Here is a 20,803-nt window from a genome sequence, read left to right on the forward strand (position 1 = left end):
AATCTCTTTTAAAAAAGTTCTTTACAAAAGTAATTTTTGTATGAAAACTTAATTTGTTCTTCTCATCATTCGAAATTCAATCGGAGGAAGAAAAGAAGAGGGGCACTTCTCTCCCATTCGTAGTAGAAACCAAAAGAAAAGGAGCAATGTTCTTTGCAAACATAAAATTTCTCAACAAAATTCATTTTGATGTGAAAAACAACATGTTTCACTTACGCAAACATTTAAGCATAAGCAAAAAAACAAACATTTAAGGCGTAGAGACCAACAACTTTTTTTTTAAATTGCAGAGCAGACCAATGTTTGAAATTGGCGATGAATTTAGTTTCCAACTGCCCCCAAACTAAATACAACACACTGAAGCATCAATTTAAAGTTTGAATGTTTAATTTGAGGGTCTCTAGAATATCAGTTGTGGTTCTTAACATGGCCTTTGTTTCTCTAAAGTATCTGTGCACAGGTTGATGCAGATCCTCCTTCCCTTCATCAGAGATGTCAAGAAACTCCTCCATCTCTCTCGCTGGATCGTTCATGTCCATCCATCCTTCCATGGGTCTTTAGTACCACAAAATATTTGTTTCTTTGAAAGAGTTAAATGCACAATAAATCAAATCTCATGTCTTAAACTGAAGAGGTGAGTAGTAGCATTTAAATAAAGAGGAGGTGTGTTGATGTGTAATCTGTTATGCGAATTGTGTCGATGCATTCATACGTTTCTCATTATCATTTTTATAAAAACTCTTTAATGCCCAATTACGAACTCATTCAGTCAGTTATGTAGTCATATGGGCCTGGTCGACCATGCTAGGGGGAATTTTACCGGGTTTTAATGTTTTTTTAAAGAAAAGCAACCATTTCAAATTTTATGTTCATGGAATCATCACGTCCTTTTGTTGTAGTAGAATTAATGAATATTTTTTAAATATATGAGAAAGAGAGTTAGTTGTGGAAGACTCAGACCTTATAAAAGCTGATCAACAAAATTCGTAGTCGGGATGTTTTTTCTTTGTTCCAATCCAGCCTTGCAACCTCTCTCTCGGTCTTCCATGTTACAACTACATCATTGCATTTGTAAAACGAACACCAATTCAATGCCTCCAAGAAGGTCTTCAAACATGCTTCCAAGCAATTGCTTCTTCAACCAAGAAGCACTCAACTCTAATGGCGGCCCACCAAGAAAGGATGAGTGCTCAAGAAGGTGACAAATATGTGGCTCAACTTACTCAACAGGGCGGATCAACTACCCACTCTGATACCATTGTAAAACAATCAAATTGGAAACCAAACAAATGTATATTATATTGATCTCAAAGAATTATGTACATGATGTACATATAAATATATATAGGAAACAAGGAATTGGGACCATTGATAGATGGGAATGGAGACTGCGATGGCAGAAACCCTGGTTCGAAGCGGCACGAGGAAGGGGTTCACAGGTGCAGGAACTGACAGTGCCTCCTTGACGGACCCCATAGGCACGACCCCAGACAAGTCGATCTTCCAGAGAGCCCCAACAAAGGACCTTGGGAAAACCCTCGGCAGAGTCTGATTGACTGTACGCAACCTATCTAGGGCAAGGTTCTGCCATCTAATGTCTACGATGCCTGATCTGGCCATGGGCAAGGCGAGTTCATTTTTGTTGGGCTTATCCGGATCAGCCCCAAAGCTGCGCACCCCACCGACCTTGGAAAAACCGTCTCTGCCTCCTGTATGCACAAGACTACAAACGTTAAGGAGATCGGCCAGGAGAATAGCCCAGATCGAAGTGTCCAGACCCCTGGGGCAATTAAGGAGATCAATCCATTCTTTTCAAAATAGGGAAAAGCATGATTCTGGCAACAAAAGCATTTACGTGGCATCTTTTTCAAAAATAGAAAGCACAAGAATTAAAAAAAAATGAAAAAGGGCATCACCCCATTTTTTCCAAAATAGAGAGAAGCGCGAGAATTGAAATTTAAAAAAACAAAAAAAAACATGAACCCTCGATTGAGACGCCGTAAAACAATCTTATAGCTGTTGAAGGGAGGGAGTTGGGGAATCCCTATATTAAGTCTTTATCGTTTTTTCTCTTATCTCTGGTATGCTTGTGCCAGTATGCTTGTGTCAGTGTCATTTGTGTTTGGGGGGGGGGGGTGGAGGAGGAGGAGGAGGAGGAGGAGGCTCTGGTATGCTTGTGTTAGTGTCATTTGTGTTTTGGCTCTATTATGTATCGATGGTATGCTTGTGTCAGTGTCGTTTGTGTTTTGGTTCTATTCTGTATCGACACAGTCGAGGAGGAGGAGGAGGAGACTCTAGGGCATGGCAGTTGATTTGAGTTAAGTTGTTTAACAGTTTTTGGGAAATGGTATGGATCAAATTCAACTCTATTTGGTTTCATTTTAGTGTTTATTAGGTTCATCTCTACTAATTCCATTTCGTAACATTGTATTTTTGTTAGTTGCATTGTAAATTATTTGGATGAATGAAAGGTTCACGTTGCAAGGAAATGAATCAAAGAAGAAAATACGAAGTTGCCTAGCCTATCTAGCTAAAGAAATGAAATCGAATCCCAATGCCTATCTATCCTTTTGATTAGTATAAACATAGTACTTTAGCCATTTTTATATTGAATTTAAGCCTCTCCTTCCTCATCAATAATTTCTAGTTTTGCTTCATTCTTTCAATTGGCCTTTGTATGTATGTTTCTAGCTCTAGCTTGACCAATTTATCTTATCTCGTAGGAATTCAAGCATCATTGGCTCTGTATTGTTTTCTTGTATAACCCCTCTTCTTCTTTATTAGATTAACCCATCGTTGTGTCGTGTGTTCTTTGTTCCTTTAACCTGTGGTTTGGTTGTTTGTTTTTCCGTTTTTCTCGGTAACGTGTTTTGTCATGTGCATCACCATGGATTTAAGGCTATGTTTCCTCAATAATTTTACCTTTGTGCCTAGAACATCAGGCATGGATTTAAGGCTCTATTTCCTCCTCGTGCCACATGCATGAACCATGGATTTAAGTCTCTATTTCCTCAATCATTTTACCCTTGTGCCGAGTGCATCAAGCATGGATTTAAGGCTATGTTTCCTTAATAATTTTATGAGTCATGGATTTAAGGTTTTGTTTCCTCCTCAGATGTCACCACTGTACCATTTCTATGAAATTGAATGAAATTTTCATTTAGGGCTCTATTTCCTCCTCAATAATTTTACCCGACATGGATTTAAGGCTCTTTTTCCTCCTCAATAATTTTACAAGCCATGGATTTAAGGCTATGTTTCCTCCTCACATGTGTCCACCATAAGAATGAGTTTTCATTTAAAGCAATGTTTCCTCCCCCATAATTTTAACCATACCATTTCTATCCACCTATACCATTTCTATCCACCTGTGTACCAACGCATGTCTTTAGATTCAGATTCAAATTAACTACCTGTGTACGCATGTCTCTTTGTATTGTGTTGTGTGTCAATTAAACCTACTCACCAATGAATTTATTGGCTGCTCAAACTCAATGATGGAACCAACTTCCTGCTTCTATCATCTCAAGCATCTCGAAGTTACCCTTCCTTTCTTTTGACAGGTTTATTAAACCTTCAAATTAATATATATAATATCCATTTTAAAATTAATAATCTACATGCATAGAGCTCAGCTCTGTTCTGTGAGTTACTGGTTTATTCAACTTTTATTCAGTTCAGTTCAACTCTTTTGCGTCAATGGAATTCTTAGTTATATATGTATAGCCGTTCGACTTCTTTGGGGATTCTACCATTCCTATCGTTTTTTGGGGGAGATGGTTTAACCCACATAAATTGGAATGGCCTTCTACATCTGTCGTTATTTTTCACACAGCTGCCGTAAAAACCTTCCATACATTTTAAAAATTAAATTAATTATATCATTAATTACAATATATAATTGTAATTTATACTATATATATTTTTATTTAAATTATGTTTATTATTTTTTGAGTTATTTCATGAATAACAATATTTGTTTATTTATTTATGATGTGTATATTATTGCAGGTTTGTTTCTAGGAATGACTCATAAATAACTCTTTTACATATATATATTTTTACTTAAATTATGTTTATTACTTTTTGGATTATTTCATGAATAAAAATATTTGTTTATTTATTTATGATGTGTATAATATTGTAGGCATGTTTCTAGGAATAACTGTTTACATATTCGGTTAGGAAAAGTGGGAAAGAAGGTCAATTTGTTTTCCTTATTTATATATATGATATAAATCATTATTACTTTTATATGAAAAATAAATTGATAATTTTGTTTATATTATTTATAGATGTGATATAAATGATTATTACTTTTATATAAAAAATAAACTGATACTTTTGTTTTAATTATTATATATGCAATGTAAATTATTATTATTTTTATATAAAAAATAATTTGATAATTTTCCATATATCTTGTTAAAAGTATACATTTTTGTCTAATATTTATGTGGTATTACATACATATTTATTTAAACGAAGGGCTGCACCTTTAGTTTTTCTATTATTTATGTGGTACTGCATGCAAATTTATTTCATTTACTTACATGAAGGACTTCACCTTCTAGTTTTGTTGAAAAGGTTTTTCCCAAAGTAAATATTGATATAGTTATATATTATTATTTTCTCAAATATTGTAAGAGAATTATGCACACAATTATTAATAAAATTATTTTTTATGGAAGGGATTAAAAATAGTCCTTCCAAGTGCTCAAGGAGGATGGGGCCCATTCTTCTTTGAGTAGTGTAGTATTTCTTGTTTGTGTTGACTATATTTCTTTAAACTCATATGCATCACAACACATTTTTTAAAATACATTTACTTTACAACACTTATATTTGAATCAAGTCATCTTACAATTAAATGATCATCCATTCATATTATAACACTTATCACAATTGAATTTAAGTCAAAGCTCACTTACATTTAAAAATGTTTAATATTTTTTACACAAATACAAATTATACAATCTTCCACAATGCATTGAAACGCCCAAAGTATCTCTCTAATTAACAAGACCTTCATATTGGATTTTTTTTTGGCCCTTTTCTATTTCATTGGTTTCTAAAGCTTTTTATATTATATTATTTTAGATATTTATATAATTAGATAAGAGTATACACATATAATTTAGCTTCTTATACATAGTGGGTTAAATTCTGAATACATATTTAGTTATTTGAATTTCTATATATATGTTTGTGATTTTAAAAATGTTTATGTATTTATGTTGATATTTTGAATTCAAATTGTGTACCATATTTGTTTATTTATTTGAAATTGTCAAATGGCGTGTTTAGTTGAAATTGTATATTGTATGTATATTTATTTCAACTTGTACTTTGTATGTTTATTTATCTGAAATTAGATATGTGTGTGTGTGCGGGCGCGTGCTTATTTATGAATATTTGTATTCTATGTGACTTGAAATTGTAATAGTGTGTTTGTTGTATTGAATTGTGATTGTAATTAATTTTCTAGCATAAATAGTGAGTAGCTTTTTACTTTGTATATTGTGCGTTTGCTTATTTAATGTTGCAATGGCATGCTTGAGTGTTTGTCTTTGTATGACTTGAAATTGTATGATGTGTCTTTCTTATTTGGAATTGTATATTATGTGTTTTTCTATTCGAATTTGTATTTTGTGTTTGATATTTAAAAATCTAAAATTTTATATTTGCTTATTTAAATTTGTATCCTAGGTGTTGTCTGAAATTGCATATACATGTGAGAATATGTTTTTTCAAATGTTTGTATGTGTAGGTGGCTTTGCAAATGTTTGTGAATGTATGTGTTTAAATTTTATATTCCATTGCATTTGAAATTGTATATTGTATCTTTGTTTATTTGAAATTAATTAAGTATGTTTACTATGTGTTTTGTCAATGAACTCTTGTGTTTGTTATGTTGATTTGTATTAGGCATGAATTTTATTATAAACTTGAACGTGTGTATTTTATATAGATTTAATTAAGCATTATCGTTTTATTTTATAATATTTTAATGTTTATTTATTATATCGAGTTTTAATTATAATGAGATTCATATTTTTTCTTTTTCTTTTTTAATTGTATATAATTAAAATATATTTCTATCATTTTGAAAATGTATAAATTTAATTAAAAGCCAAAATATAAATACTAATCTTATTTAATAATTTTATTTTATTTTTAAATCATATTTTCAACAATATTATTACTATTATTATTTATTATTTTTTTCCTCACATTCACCATTTTCCATCTAAATATTAATAAGTTAATTTGAATATTTAAACAAAACATAAATATTTTGATAACATAACATTTTAAGATAAAGAAACATAATTAGTAACTATATTTAATAAATATTACTACCACAACAATAATAATGTGATTAATGAACAATTTTATTATAATTTATTTTCATTAATGTTAATAAATTAATATGTTTTTAAACAGTATCCATTAATATCATTAATCATTTAACATATTAAATCAATATAAGAACTATAATTAATAAATATTACTACCACACCAATAATAATTTGATTGATACAAAATTTTATAAGAATTTATTTTCATTAATGTTAATAAGTTAGTATGTTTTTAAAAAATACCCATTAACATCATTAATCATTTAACATATTAAATCAATATAATTAAATCATCTCCACATGTTGATATGTAGAAGAGCCCATATACAATGAAAAGTTTTTGGGGCATATAAGTTTCCACCTTCACGTGGTTGACCCTGTTATTAGAGATTATAATCTCGATGAAAAGAGGAGCTTCTTTATTTTTTAATGAAAATTAACATAACACATATTTAAAAATAAACATATTTAGCCATCTTAAAATAGAACATTTCAAACAAATGAACATGAATCAATCACTACATTATTCTATAAGAAAATATTAATTCAATCGAAACTTTTCATGAATAAATTGACCTATTAATATACTAAAGTCTTATAAAGTCTAAACCTTAAACCTAAAAACCTAAACCTTAAACCCTAAACACGAAGCATTTTAAGACATTCTAAAAAGAGATTTGTAAGTGTTATTTAAGTGTTTATTAAAATAATTTACTAAAGTGTTATAAACCCTAAACCCTAAACCCTACACCCCAAACCGTAAATCCTAAACCCTAAACCCTAAAACCTAAGAATTTTATAACATTTTAAAAAGCATTTTGTAACTTTTATTTAAGTGTTTTATAAACCCTAAACCCTAAACTATAAACCCTAAACTCGTTGACCTAAACTAAAACCCCAAACCCTAAAACCTAAATCCTAAACCCCAAACTCTAAACCTTAAGCCCTAAACCCTAAGCCCTAAATCTACTCTATCTCTACTTCTCTCTCTCCCTCTCTCTCCCTCTCCCACCCCCCTCTCTTGCTCTCTCTCCCTCTCTCTCCCTCTCCCACCCCCCTCTCTTGCTCTCTCTCCCTCTCTCTCCCTCTCCCCACCCCCCTCTCTTTCCCCACATATCTATCTCTCTGCCCCTCTCCCTTCCCCTCTTTCCCACTCCCTCTGCCTATCCTCCTCTCTCCCCCTCATATCTCTCTATCTCTCTTTGCCTCTCTCTCTCTCTCTCTCACCCTCCCTTTGTCTCATACCCTCTCTCTCTCCCTCTCCCCCTCCCCCTCTCTTCTTTCTCCTCCCTCTCTTTCCCTCTCCCCCTCCACTTCTATCTCCCCCTAACCCACTCTCTCTCTCTCTCTCCCTCCTGTTATCTTCCTCCCACTCCTCCCTCTGCACATTGCCATCTCCTTCCCTTTCCTCCTCTGCCTCCTCCTCCCTCTCCCCTTCCCTCTCCTCTCTCTCTACCTATCCTACTCTCTTCCTCTCCCTCTCTCTGACCCTCTACCTCTTGCACTGTCTCTCCTCCTCTCCCCGTCTCTTTCTCTCTCCCTCTACTCCTCCCTCTCTCTCACTCTCTCCCCTTCATTCTCCCGCTCCCAATCTTTGCACCCACATATCTCTCTTTCTTCCTCTCTTCCTCCCTCTCCCTCTCCTTATCCGCCCTACTGTCTCTCTCTCTCCCCTTCTCTCTCTCACCCCCTCTCTCTCACTCTCCCTTCTCCTCTCTCTCTAGATCTCCCCCCCCCTCTATCTCTCTCTCTAACTCTCTTCCCCTCTCCCTCTCCCCCCACTCTCTTCCTCTTCCTCTCCCTCCCACTCTCTCTCTCTCTCTCTCTCTCTCTCTCTCTCTCTCTCTCTCTCTCTCGCCTCCTCTCTTACCTCCTCTCTAAGCCTCTTTTCACATTTAAATGATCAAACACATCCATTTCACATATCTTATAAAAATAAAACAATTCTACTCATGAATAAATTATTTTATATCATCCAATTTCCAAATATAAATAATTACATATATATCCTTTTACATTATAAACAATCAGTCAAAAATTAAAAATTTCAGTTCACATGAATACTCCTTTCATTATTATATAATTTCAAATCAATAAATAACTATACAAACACAAATATAACTAAACAATTCAAATATTATTTTATTGGGCAAGTAAAAAAAATGTTGGAGCAATAATCTTGCATGGATTTGGTGGCATTGGAAAGACTACCATTGTGGATGCTGGGTTTGCATACCTGTTTGATGCAAACAGAAAAGGATGTAGATTTTCTTTTGTTAAATTGTTTGACAATAGAGCATCAACTCCATATATATATATATATATAGATATATATATTATATATATATATATATATATATATATATATATATATATATATCTATATCTATATATATATATATATATATATATATATATATATATATATATATATTGAAATTGTCAAGGAGAAAGAGAGAAAAATACCCATTAACATCATTAATCATTTAACATATTAAATCAATATAATTAAATCATCTCCACATGTTGATATGTAAAACAGCCCATATACAATGAAAAGTTTTTGGGGCATATAAGTTTCCACCTTCACGTGGTTGACCCTGTTAGTAGAGATTATAATCTCGATGAAAAGAGGAGCTTCTTTATTTTTTAATGAAAATTAGCATAACACATATTTAAAAATAAACATATTTAGCCATTTTAAAATAGAACATTTCAAACAAATGAACATGAATCAATCACTACATTACTCTATAAGAAAATATTAATTCAATCGAATCTTTTCATGAATAAATTGACCTATTAATATACTAAAGTCTTATAAAGTCTAAACCTTAAACCTGAAAGCCTAAACCCTAAACACGAAGCATTTTACGACATTCTAAAAAGAGATTTATAAGTGTTATTTAAGTGTTTATTAAAATAATTTATTAAGTGTTATAAACCCTAAACTCTAAACCCTACAACCCAAACCGTAAATCCTAAACCCTAAACCCTAAGCATTTTATAACATTTTAAAAAGCATTTTGTAAATTTTATTTAATTGTTTTATAAACCCTAAACCCTAAACTATAAACCCTAAACTCTTTGACCTAAACTAAAACCCCAAACCCTAAAACCTAAATCCTAAACCCCAAACCCTAAACCCTAAGCCTAAACCCTAAGCCCTAAATCCACTCTATCTCTACTTCTCTCTCTCCCTCTCTCTCCCTCTCCCCACCCCCCTCTATTGCTCTCTCCCCCTCCCTCTCGCACTCCCCTCTCCCTCTCCCCCTCTCTTCCCCCACCTATCTCTCTCTCTGGCCCTCTCCCTTCCCCTCTTTCCCACTCCCTCTCCCTATCCTCCTCTCTCCCCCTCATATCTCTCTATCTCTCTTTCTCCCTCCCTCTCTCTCTCTCCCTCTCTCTCGCACCCTCCCTTTGTCTCACACCCTCTCTCTCTCCCTCTCCCCCTCCCCCTCTCTTCTTTCTCCCTCCCTCTCTTTCCCTCTCCCCCTCTACTTCTCTCTCCCCCTAACCCACTCTCTCTCTCTCTCTCTCTCTCTCTCCTATTATCTCCCTCCCACTCCTCCCTCTACCCATTGCCCTCTCCTTCCCTTTCCTCCTCTGCCTCCTCCTCCCTCTCCCCTTCCCTCTCCCTCTCTCTCTCCCTATCCTACTCTCTTCCTCTCCCTCTCTCTGACCCTCTACCTCTTGCACTGTCTCTCCTCCTCTCCCTGTCTCTATCTCTCACCCTCTACCCCTCCCCCTCTCTCACTCTCTCCGCTTCATTCTCCCACTCCCCCTCTTTGCACCCACATATCTCTCTTTCTTCCTCTCTTCCTCCTTCTCCCTCTCCTTATCCTCCCTATTGTCTCCCTCTCTCCCCTTCTCTCTCTCACCCCCTCTCTCTCACTCTCCCTTCTCCTCTCTCTCTAAATCTCCCCCCCTCTCCCTCTATCTCTCTCTCTAACTCTCTTCCCCTCTCCCTCTCCCCCCCACTCTCTTCCTCTCCCTCTCCCTCCCACTCTCTCCCTCCCTCCCTCTCCCTCTCTCCTCTCTCCCTCTCTCTCTCTCTCTCTCTCTCTCTCTCTCTCTCTCTCTCTCTCTCTCCGCCTCCTCTCTTACCCACTCTACCTCTCTTTGCTCACCGCTCTTTTGCTCTCTCTCTCTCTCCCGCCCCACACTCTCATTATCTCTCTCACTCTAATTATCACCATCATATCATCAAACAATCTAAAGCATGCCATTTAGCAAACAAAAACATCTTATCAATTAGAAATCAATAATCATCGTATTATCTAAGAAATCCAATCACTATATCATCTAACAAACAATAAAACAAATACATACACAAACATATACACATTAAATGTGAAAATAAACATATACACATTAACGGTGAAAAAAATGTCAACATAGTATTATCTTTCAATGCAATCCTATTATCTAATTAGCAAAAGCATAACCATCATATCACATAAACAAACAAAAATTACTTTTATTTAAAAAAGCACATAAAGTACACCAAGTTATGCATATCATTACAAATAAAAAACAATGTCTATACATAAATATCAGTGTGATTTCGTCTAACAAATATATCATATTATAAAAAATACAATTTATGGGTACATTGAAAGAAACTATTAAGCCTATTTTCACATTTAAATAATCAAACACATCCATTTCACATCTCTTATAAAAATAAAACAATTCTACTCATGAATAACTTATTTTATACCATCCAATTTCCAAATATAAATAATTACATATATATCCTTTTACATTATAAACAATCAGTCAAAAATTAAAAATTTCAGTTCACAAAAATACTCCTTTCATTATTATATAATTTCAAATCAATAAATAACTATACAAACACAAATATAACTAAACAATTCAAATATTATTTTATTGGGCAAGTAAAAAAAATGTTGGAGCAATAATCTTAAATGGATTTGGTGGCATGGGAAAGACTACCATTGTGGATGCTGGGTTTGCATGCCTATTTGATGCAAACAGAAAAGGATGTAGATTTTCTTTTGTTAGATTGTTTGACAATAGAGCATCAACTCCATATATATATATATATATATATATATATATATATATATATATATATATATATATATATATATATATATATATATATATATATATATATAGATAGATAGATATATTGAAATTGTCAAGGGGAAAGAGAGAAAAAACAATTAGGAGAGAAGCAGCAAAGAACATAATGTTAATGCAGGTTGTTGTTGTCATTCTATTGAACCATTTTTCTTTCATTCTAGTATTGGTGTTTTTTTCTCACTGATAAGAAAGATGAAAATACAACAACAATACATAAATTCCTTATCATCAACAATCACTATAATTTATAAATTATTTGAATAAATTGCGATACAAGAAAATAAAGAAAAGCATGGCAATCTGAATATTATTTTCATTAAAAAAAGTAGGCAAACACATTTATGATAAAATGGACATTGATTTTATAAGAGATAGATGAATCCACTGGATCAAAGAAATTTCTTCTCCAAAAAAACCCTCCCAATGGTATCCTCGACCATTGTTGGAATCTTCTGTCATGGAGATCAGATGAGATGGTCCAATAGCAAGACTGTTAGTCCCCGTTTCTCTCGAAGGGTCCACTGACGCAGAGGATTTGGGATTTAATTTTAAAAACAAAGAAAATCAGACCAAAAAACCATTGCATTACATTTTAAAAGAAGAAAATAAGTTCTAAAAAAGAAGACAGAATGAAGCTATGTCGATGAAATTAAGTGATTATCTGTAACCTATATTCAGAGTGATTGAATACAAAGAGTTGGAAAATAAATTTACCAGATCCAAGCCAAACGATATGATGGAGGATGCATCCCTCCGTTGGCTTTCAAATTCGACATATTCAGAAAATTCAGATTGAGTGGAGGGAGTCCATTGAAATCCAAATCCAATCTGAAAGTCCTCTCCCATCTTCAATGTGACCCAGTTTACCACTCCCAGTGCCCACCGTGCAGATACCTCTGGCAGATGAGTTTACAACAACATGGACCGCAGGCTCTGAGGAATTGATTGTCTAGAAAAATGCTTCCAACGGCCACGGTTGGCATCTTCTAAGATGGTCATCTCCCAGATCCAACGGTGAGACTGGCATGAGGTAGAGGATCTATGACAGGCTAAGGGATTGCAAATGGAAGTTATGACTATGTGGAGACAACTGGGTTTTGTTTATTACTAGCTGCATAGCCATCTGCACATAATATTGTTGTGGAAGAGGCGCAGTATTTTTCAATTTCCGTCTCTCAGAACATAACTTTGGAGATTTCTTCATCTTTTGAAAGCCATTAGTACGGTCAACACCACCCAACACAATTTTCTTAAATATCCATTCCCAAAACCTTATGGACATTTATGCACCTTTTGAAAAGAATTAAGTAATCAATATGGTGTAACATCCCATACCCAATTTGCATCGCTGTTTTGACTTGATCCAGACTTCTTTTTATACTTCACCTTTTGCTCCAAGCTGCTTTTTAATGGTGAATTGCACCTGTCGAGAAAGAAATCAGGGTCAGAAATGGAACTCAACCCAAAGATTCATATGCATGAGAAGCCTAATCATTAAACACATTGCCCCGGAGTCAGAAGGTGGGACAAATTGCCCACATAGACATCGTTCCATACTCCTCCCAAAATATGCAGGTGGTGCCAATTGTTACTAACCCAGAGGTAAAATCATGTCCATGGAACCTGGATCCATGACAGGCTGAGGATCCTTTCTCTCGATCTAATTTCGATTTTAGTGGAATGACGGATCATCTATGCAGATGATCTTATTAAAAAAATCCAAGAAAACAACTAGACACATAGAAAAAACACTTTAATTCACTTTACAGAAATCGAGCTATGTTAATGAAATTTCCAAAATTAAATCAATTTCTCTCACATTCATTCAGGTCTACCAGAATCATTTATGCGTCATGGAGAGTCGAATGCCTCAAATAAGCTACAAGGGATTAACTCAAAGGTTGATAGTCGAGAGGTATGGAAAACAAACATAAATGGTTGTCATATAGGGGTTTTGTGAGTGGTGGATTTGAGAAAATTGTTGAGGATCCAGATTCCAGGCCATTCTGTGTGATGGAGAGTAGAATGCCTGAGACAAGCTACAAGGGATTAACTCAAACGTTGACAGTCGAGAGGTATGGTACACAGAAATTAATGGCTACCATATAGGAGTTTTTGTGAGTGGCGGATTTGAGAAAATTGTTGAGAATCCAGATTCCAAACCATAGTTCTAAGCTTTTTGCTCACATCTTCCTCTTCTATTTATCATCTGTATTCATTCCCATATAAATACACCACTTGAAAATTCCAAGCAATCACTCGTGTATGTCAAAAAGGCTGTGATCCGTTAAAGGAAGAGCTAATCATAGTTTACGGCAAAAAAGTGTGAGATGCTTTTCTTGAAATTTTCGTACAAATAGTTGGGTTTTCTTTTACAGAAATGCTTTCCAAGAAATTCTCTACACAACCACGTCATCGGTGTAAATTTGGAATGTTCAGACTTGAATTTTAATTTTTGGTAAATAGTACTCTCTATAATCTTTGCCCACGCCTTTTCTAGTCCACTGCTTCTGGCGATTAGCCATTCAATTAATATTACATGGTTAACTGGAGAAGCATTGATCATACAGAGACAACTCATTATATTTTTCTATATCTCGTTGTTATATTTCTCTCTTAACGCATTCGATAATTCAATTAATACTACATGTTAACATCAGAAGCAGTAATTGTAGATAGACAAAGCTCGTTATATTTTTCTATTTCTCTCTTAATTCATTCAATATAATTGATCGTCTTTATTTAGCTTCAATATCATATAATCAAATTACTCTCTTTAAGTTTTATTAATTTTTCAATTGAAAATCGAAAGATTTTTTTATTGGAACTTATATTTTACACAAACAGATACTTTATGTAATATAGCTTAGTGTAAGTTCTTTTTGGTTCTGTTCTTTCTACTATCAACTATTAATATTTCTTCAAAGTTACAAGTGACCGAAAAGAGCTAGTTGTATTTCTCTATTTCTTCCATTTTTATGTATTCAATAATATATATATTGCATATTTTCATTTAGGTTTCAACGTATTTTTTATATGTCTTTATTTAGGTTTCAATAGTAATACATTTACTCTTAAGTTTGATATGGATTTTTTAATTTGAAAATCACAAGTTTTTTATATCAAATTATATGTATACTCTTTCAAAAGTGATTGGTAACTCAAAGTTAAGATGAAGTCAAACTTAATTAGATCGATAAACATGTTTCTTCTAAAATAGAATAGGGATTCCAAAAATTTAATTTAATTATTAATTATTACTAGATTTATGGTAGTACCATTAAATATTCGATGACAATTTTAGTGGTATACGCAAATCAAGGACTCAGATTTATGTGCAAGGTAGTTATGCTCGTTTTTTCATTTTAATGAAATTGATTAATTAACAAAATATCATATGAGCAAGTTTCATATTTAATGAGTTATGGTTTTTTCGGCATGTGATATTCAGAAGCCATGACTTTGGCCCATGGTATTTAGCATTCCCTATTTATAGAGTAATAAACTCCATAATAAATTTTATATAAATATTCATTGATAAAAATCTTCTTTTATGCTTTAAATAAATATATCATTAACCTATAATAATAATAATACTAATACTAATAATAATTAAATAGTTAATTTCATAATTTTTTAAATCTTACCAACGTGATATGTATTAACATTCACAAGTCATTTAACTAATATAATTGTGCTATTACCTAAATTTCTATTAAATGTGTTATTTTTTTTTAATATTGATAATTGAAATACATTTTAAATATTTTAAAGCTACATTAATACTAAAGGTTTTAAATATTTGAAAGTACATTTTATAGTGAATTACTACAGTGTTTACCACTTTTTGTTAATGATATGGAGAGAGATAATTTATCTTATTTTGGTTATTCGATTTGTGAAATTAATTTTTTTTTAGTATAGTCTTCTCAAATAACATGCACACTTTTCTTTGTATGGTTTAAAGTGTAGAAAGAATTTTGTGTTTTTTGCTTCTTACTTTGCCTTGCTATTTTTTGTTTGTAGTTTTTAGATATATTTTGTTAGTTTTTTTTAGTTTTTATACAATATTGAAAAACTAAAATTTTATCCTAGAAACGAGAAAGAAAATTCTTAATTTAGAGAATGTATTCCTTAATAATTGCTCTCCCTTGTTGTCTCAACAAGAGCTGCATACTTGGTATATCCTTTGGTTTTTTTTTAATCACTTCACCATCCAATTGCCATTGAGTTGAAGAGAATCTATTCCAATTTGTCACAATTACTTTTACTTACAAGGTATGGTAATCATACATATCTTTTTGTGTTGTCATCACACTTAGTTGTTACCATATTTAGATGCATCCTTTCTTTTCTTCTTTTAGGTTCTTTTTTATTATTGACGGGTTTCCCTTAGCATTCTATGCAACTTTTTCAAAACATGAACAAAATATGTTTTCTTTGAAAAATAGAAGAAATGATTACATGCTTAGCCCTTCAAATGGGAAATTCAAAACTAATAAAAAAAGTCACCTTAGTATGTCTTACCTTATGGTATTTATTTTAATTTATAATTGTTTGAAATACAAACAAAACTAATCAAAAAACCCACCTTAGTATGTCTTACCATATGGTACTTATTTTGATTTGTAATTGTTTTTAATAGCCCAAAGAGTAGGAATTTACAGTAAAATATCCTTAACTTAGTTTTCGTGAAATTTTTTCAATACTAGAAATGGTTACATATTTAGCTCTTTGGCTATACATGATGGAAAATTCAAAAGTAAGAAAAACATATATCTTGGTATGTCTTACTAGATGGTACCCATTTCAATTCTCATTGCGTTTGAAAGAGCCCTGAGGAGTACTAGTTTTTAGTAAAATATCTTTGAGTTAGTTTCTGCGAACTCAATATCTTTTGGAAGTTTGTAGATTGTCACACCTTTTTTTTAGATTTACCTTCAAAGCCGGTGTTCGAAATGAAGTTTATCTGTAGTTCTAGGGATAGAGAAGGAGAAGATATCTCTCTCTCCCCTCTCCCTCGTGATCCCCATCGCCCTCACTCTAGCTATCTCTCTCTCCCTCCCTCTCCACCTCTCCTATCTTTCTCCCCCTCTTCCTCCCCTCTCCCCAAACCTCTCTCCCTCTCACTCCCACTCTCCCTCCCCCTCTCTACTCTCTCATACTCCCTCCCTCCATATTGCCCTCTCTCTCTCTCTCTACCTCTCTCACTCCCTCTCCCTCCATCTCTCTCTCTCTCTCTCTCTCTCTCTCTCTCTCTTGCTCCTTCTCTCTCTCTCCCCCCCTCTCCCTCTCTCTTTCCCCCTCTCTCCCTCTCCCCTTCTCCCTCTCTCCTCTCTCCCGAGCTCTCCCTTCCTCTCCTCTCTCTCTACCACTCCCTATCCCCCTCTCATGCCATTTCTCCTTCTCCTTCCCCTTCCCCCTCCCCCTTTCCATACCACCACCACACTATCTCTCTCTCACACACACACATTTCTCTCTCTCTCTCTCTCTCTCTCTCTCTCTCCCTCTCTCTCTTTCTCTCTCTCTCTCTCCCTACCCCTCCCCCTTCTCTTATTCCCTATCTCTGTCTCTCTCCCTATCACTCTCACACTCCCCCTCTCTTGCTCACTTCCCCTTCCCATATCCCTCTCCAACTATCTCTCCCTTGCTCCCTCTCCATCTCTCTATCTCTCTCCCTCTCTCTCTCCCCCTATCTCCCTCCCACTCTCTCCCTCCCCCTCACTTACCCCACCTCTCTCTCTCTCTCTCTATCCGACTCCCTCCATCTCACCCCTCCCTCTATCTCCCCCTCTACCTCCCTCCCTCTCCCCCTCTCCCTCTAGCTCCTTCCCTCCTACTCCCCCTCCCACCCGCTCTCTCTCTCTCTCCCTCTCCTCTTATTATCTCCTTCCTCTCCCTCTCCCTCTCACTCTCCCCTTGCTATCTCCCTCTCTCACCCTCTCTATCTCTGTCTGCATCTCCTACCTTCTCCTAATCTAATTCCCCCTCTCCCTCCCCCTCCCCCTCCCTCTCTCTCTCTGTCTCCGTCACCCCCCTCTCCCATTCTGCTTCACCACCCCTCCCTCTCTTTGAATCTCTCTCTCGGTCTCTCGCTACCTCCGCCTCCCCACCTTCTCTCTCTCCCTCCCCCTCTCCCCCTCTCTCGCTCTCTCCCCCTCCCGCTCCAGCTCGCGCTCTCCCAATCCTACTTTTCCCCACCCCCTCTCTTCCCCCACCTATATCCCTATCTACTCCTCTCCCTCCCCCTCTCCCTATCATCCTTTCTCTCCCCCGTCTCTCTCTCCTACTCCTCCTCCTCTCTCTCTCTATCTCTCTCTCCCTCTATGCCTCTCTCTCTCTCTCCCCCTCTCCTCCTCTCTCTCTCTGCCTCTCCCTCTCCCCTTTCCCCTCTTCATCTCTCTTCCCCTCCTTCTCCCACTCCCCCTCTCCATCTCCCACTCGCTCCCCCCTCTTTCTCTTTCTCTCTCTCCTTCCCCCTCCCTCTCCCTCTATCTCTCTCTCCTCCTCCCTCCCTCTACCTCTCTCTCCCTCATCGCTCTCTCCCTACCCACCTCGCTCTCTCTCCCATCCCCCTCTACATCTAGCTCTCTCTGTCCCTGCCTCCCTCAACCTCTCTCTCTCTATCTCTCTCCCCATCTCCCTCTTTCTCTCTCTCTCCCCTCTCCAACCCCCTTTCGCTCTCTCTCTCTCCCCCTCTCCCTCTACCTATCTCTTTCTTTCTCCCTCTCCTTCTCTCTCTCTCTCGATCTCCTCCTTCCCTCCTCTATCCTTATCTCCATCTATCTCCCTCCTCACCCTCCCTCCTCTCTCTCGCTCTCTCTCTTCCTCTCACTTCCTCTTCTTCTCCCTCTACCTCTCCCCCTCTCCCGTTGTCTCGCCTTCCCCCACTCCCACCCTCTCCCCCTCTCCATCTAACCCTTCCCGCCCACCCTCTCTCTCCCTCTCTCCCTCTCTCACTCTACCTCTCACTCCCTTCCTCACTCTCCCCCTCCTACCCCCACTCCCTTTGTCTCTCTCTCTCCCTCTCCTCCCTCCCTCCGCTCTCCCATTATTTCCCCCACTATCGCTCCCCCCTCCCCCTATCATACTCCCTCCTCCTCTCCCTCCCACTTTCCATCCTCATCCCCCTCTCCTCCCTCTACCTCTCTCGCCATATCCCTCTCCCCCTCTCACGCTCTCTTCACCCCACGCTATCCTCTTCGACTTTGTCTCCCGCTCTCTCTCTCCCCTCTACCTCTCCTTCTCCCTCTCCCTCTCCCTCTCTCTCTCCCTCTCTCCCCCTCCCGCTTGTGCTCCCCTCTCCCTCTCCCCCTCTCTTCTCCCACCTCTCTCTCTCCCTTCCCCTCTCCCTTCCCCTCTTACCCACTCCCTCTCCCTATCCTCCTCTCCCCCCCTCATATCTCTCTCTCTCTCTCTCTCTCTCTCGCCCTGTTATCTGCCTCCCTCTCCCTCTCCCTCTGGCCATCACCCTCTCCTTCCCTTGCCTCCTCCTCCCTCTCCCCTTCCCTCTCCCTCTCTCTCCCTATCCCGCTATCTTCCTCTCTTGCTCCCCCTCTCCCTCTCACACTCTCTCTCCTCCTCTCACTGTCTCTCTCTTGCTCCCTCTCACCCACCCTCTCCCTCGATCTCTCCCCTTCATGCTCCCACTCCCCCTCTCTGCACCAATATATCTCTCTATGTGCTCTCTCCCCTCCCCCCCTCTCCCCACTCTCCCTCTCCCTCTCTCTTCTCCTCTCCACTCTCTCTCTCTCCCCTTATAGATATTAGAGAAAAAGCACATATTTTTAATAAAATATAAATTTTTTTATCAATTTCTTTTTTATATAAAAATAATAATCCTTTCTAAATTATATATTTAAAAAATGAAAACAAATTTTGCCTTTCTTCACACGTTTCCTAAAACATATGTAAAACAGTTATATTATAACTGAACCATTTGCAAGAACAAACCTACAATATAACATATAAATATAAAAAAAAAAATTGCGAGGCAGTTATTTCTGAGTCATTTGCATAAACAAACTTACAATATAGCATATAAATATATAACATATAAATATAAGAAAAAGAATACACATAATAAAACGCACGATAGGTTTCTCCACCGAATGTGTGGAAGTAAAAGTAAGAGAGATAAATATCATTTTATCTGGCTTTAATTATCTCCCGGAAATCTACGCCGCCGTTTCAAATCTACGCGGACTAGCTAACACTGGAGGAGGAAGATAAAGCTGCCGGACTTGATGGGGGCGTTGAATTGAATCCCAAAGAAGGCAAATGTAATGTAACTGATTCGGAGGATTGAAGCGAAAGAGGGCTAGGGCTATACAGAACAGAGAATTTCCAATTTGCGCGAAAGAGCTGAGTTTTAATGTAATGTAACTGATTCGGGAGAATTCCCAATTGACACGAAATTAATTTTAGAGGATTGAAGTGAAAGATGGCTATATATAACGGAGAATTCCAATTCACGCGAAAGAGCTGAGTTGATTTCCATTATTTTTAATTTAAAAGTTGAATAAACCAATGATAGATAAATAAAGAGCAACTCACATAGTAGTACGTATTGAAATTGATTTTAGAGGATTGGAGTGAAAGATGGCTATATATAACGGAGAATTCCAATTGACGCGAAAGAGCTTGAGTTGATTTGGATTATTTTTAATTTAATAGTTGAATAAACCAATGATAGATAAATAAAGAGCAACTCACATAGTAGTACGTATTATTAATTTGAAAACCTATATTACATATATAACTGAGAATTGCGAGTTACGGGAAAGAGTCAGAGCCTCTGCCTTAAATCCATGGAAGATGCACACGACGGTCCAAGGATAATAGATATTATTAAGAAGGAAAGAGGCCTAAATCCATGATCCATGGCTCATGCACACGGCACGAGGGAAATAGAAATTACTGAGGAGGAAATAAAAGCTTAAATCCATGGCTGATGCACACAGCAAAAGGGAAACAGAAATTACTAAGGAGGAAATGGAGGCTTAAATCCAAGGGTAATAGAAATTATTGTGGAGGAAAGAGAGGGTTAAATCCATGGCTGATGTAGAAGAATAAAATTATTGAGGAAGAAACAGATGCTTAAATCCATGGTCGATGCACCATTGGTTAAACTAATTAGAAAAAAGAGGTTATAGAAGAAAACCACAAACTAAACTAATACACAAAACATTAAACCCAAATACAAAGCTGTGGGAAGTCATTAAAAACCTAGTCCCAATGGTGCTTGAATTCGTAAGGGATAAATTGGTTAAGCTAGAGCCAAAGACGTGTACACAGGGGGATTGGCGCAAGGAAGGAAATATTAA

At 36.4% G+C, this 20,803-nt stretch overlaps 1 pseudogene; it reads right to left on the reverse strand.

Annotated features, from left to right (window-relative positions):
* LOC149261185 (organic cation/carnitine transporter 4-like) overlaps nucleotides 1-20,803 on the reverse strand; it is a 144,639-nt pseudogene that overhangs the window by 112,183 nt on the left and 11,653 nt on the right.

This window comes from Pinus tabuliformis, chromosome 6 (genome assembly GCF_031772625.1).
Source record: "Pinus tabuliformis cultivar Carrire ecotype Pingquan chromosome 6, CPIR1, whole genome shotgun sequence".
Lineage (NCBI taxonomy): Eukaryota > Viridiplantae > Streptophyta > Pinopsida > Pinales > Pinaceae > Pinus > Pinus tabuliformis.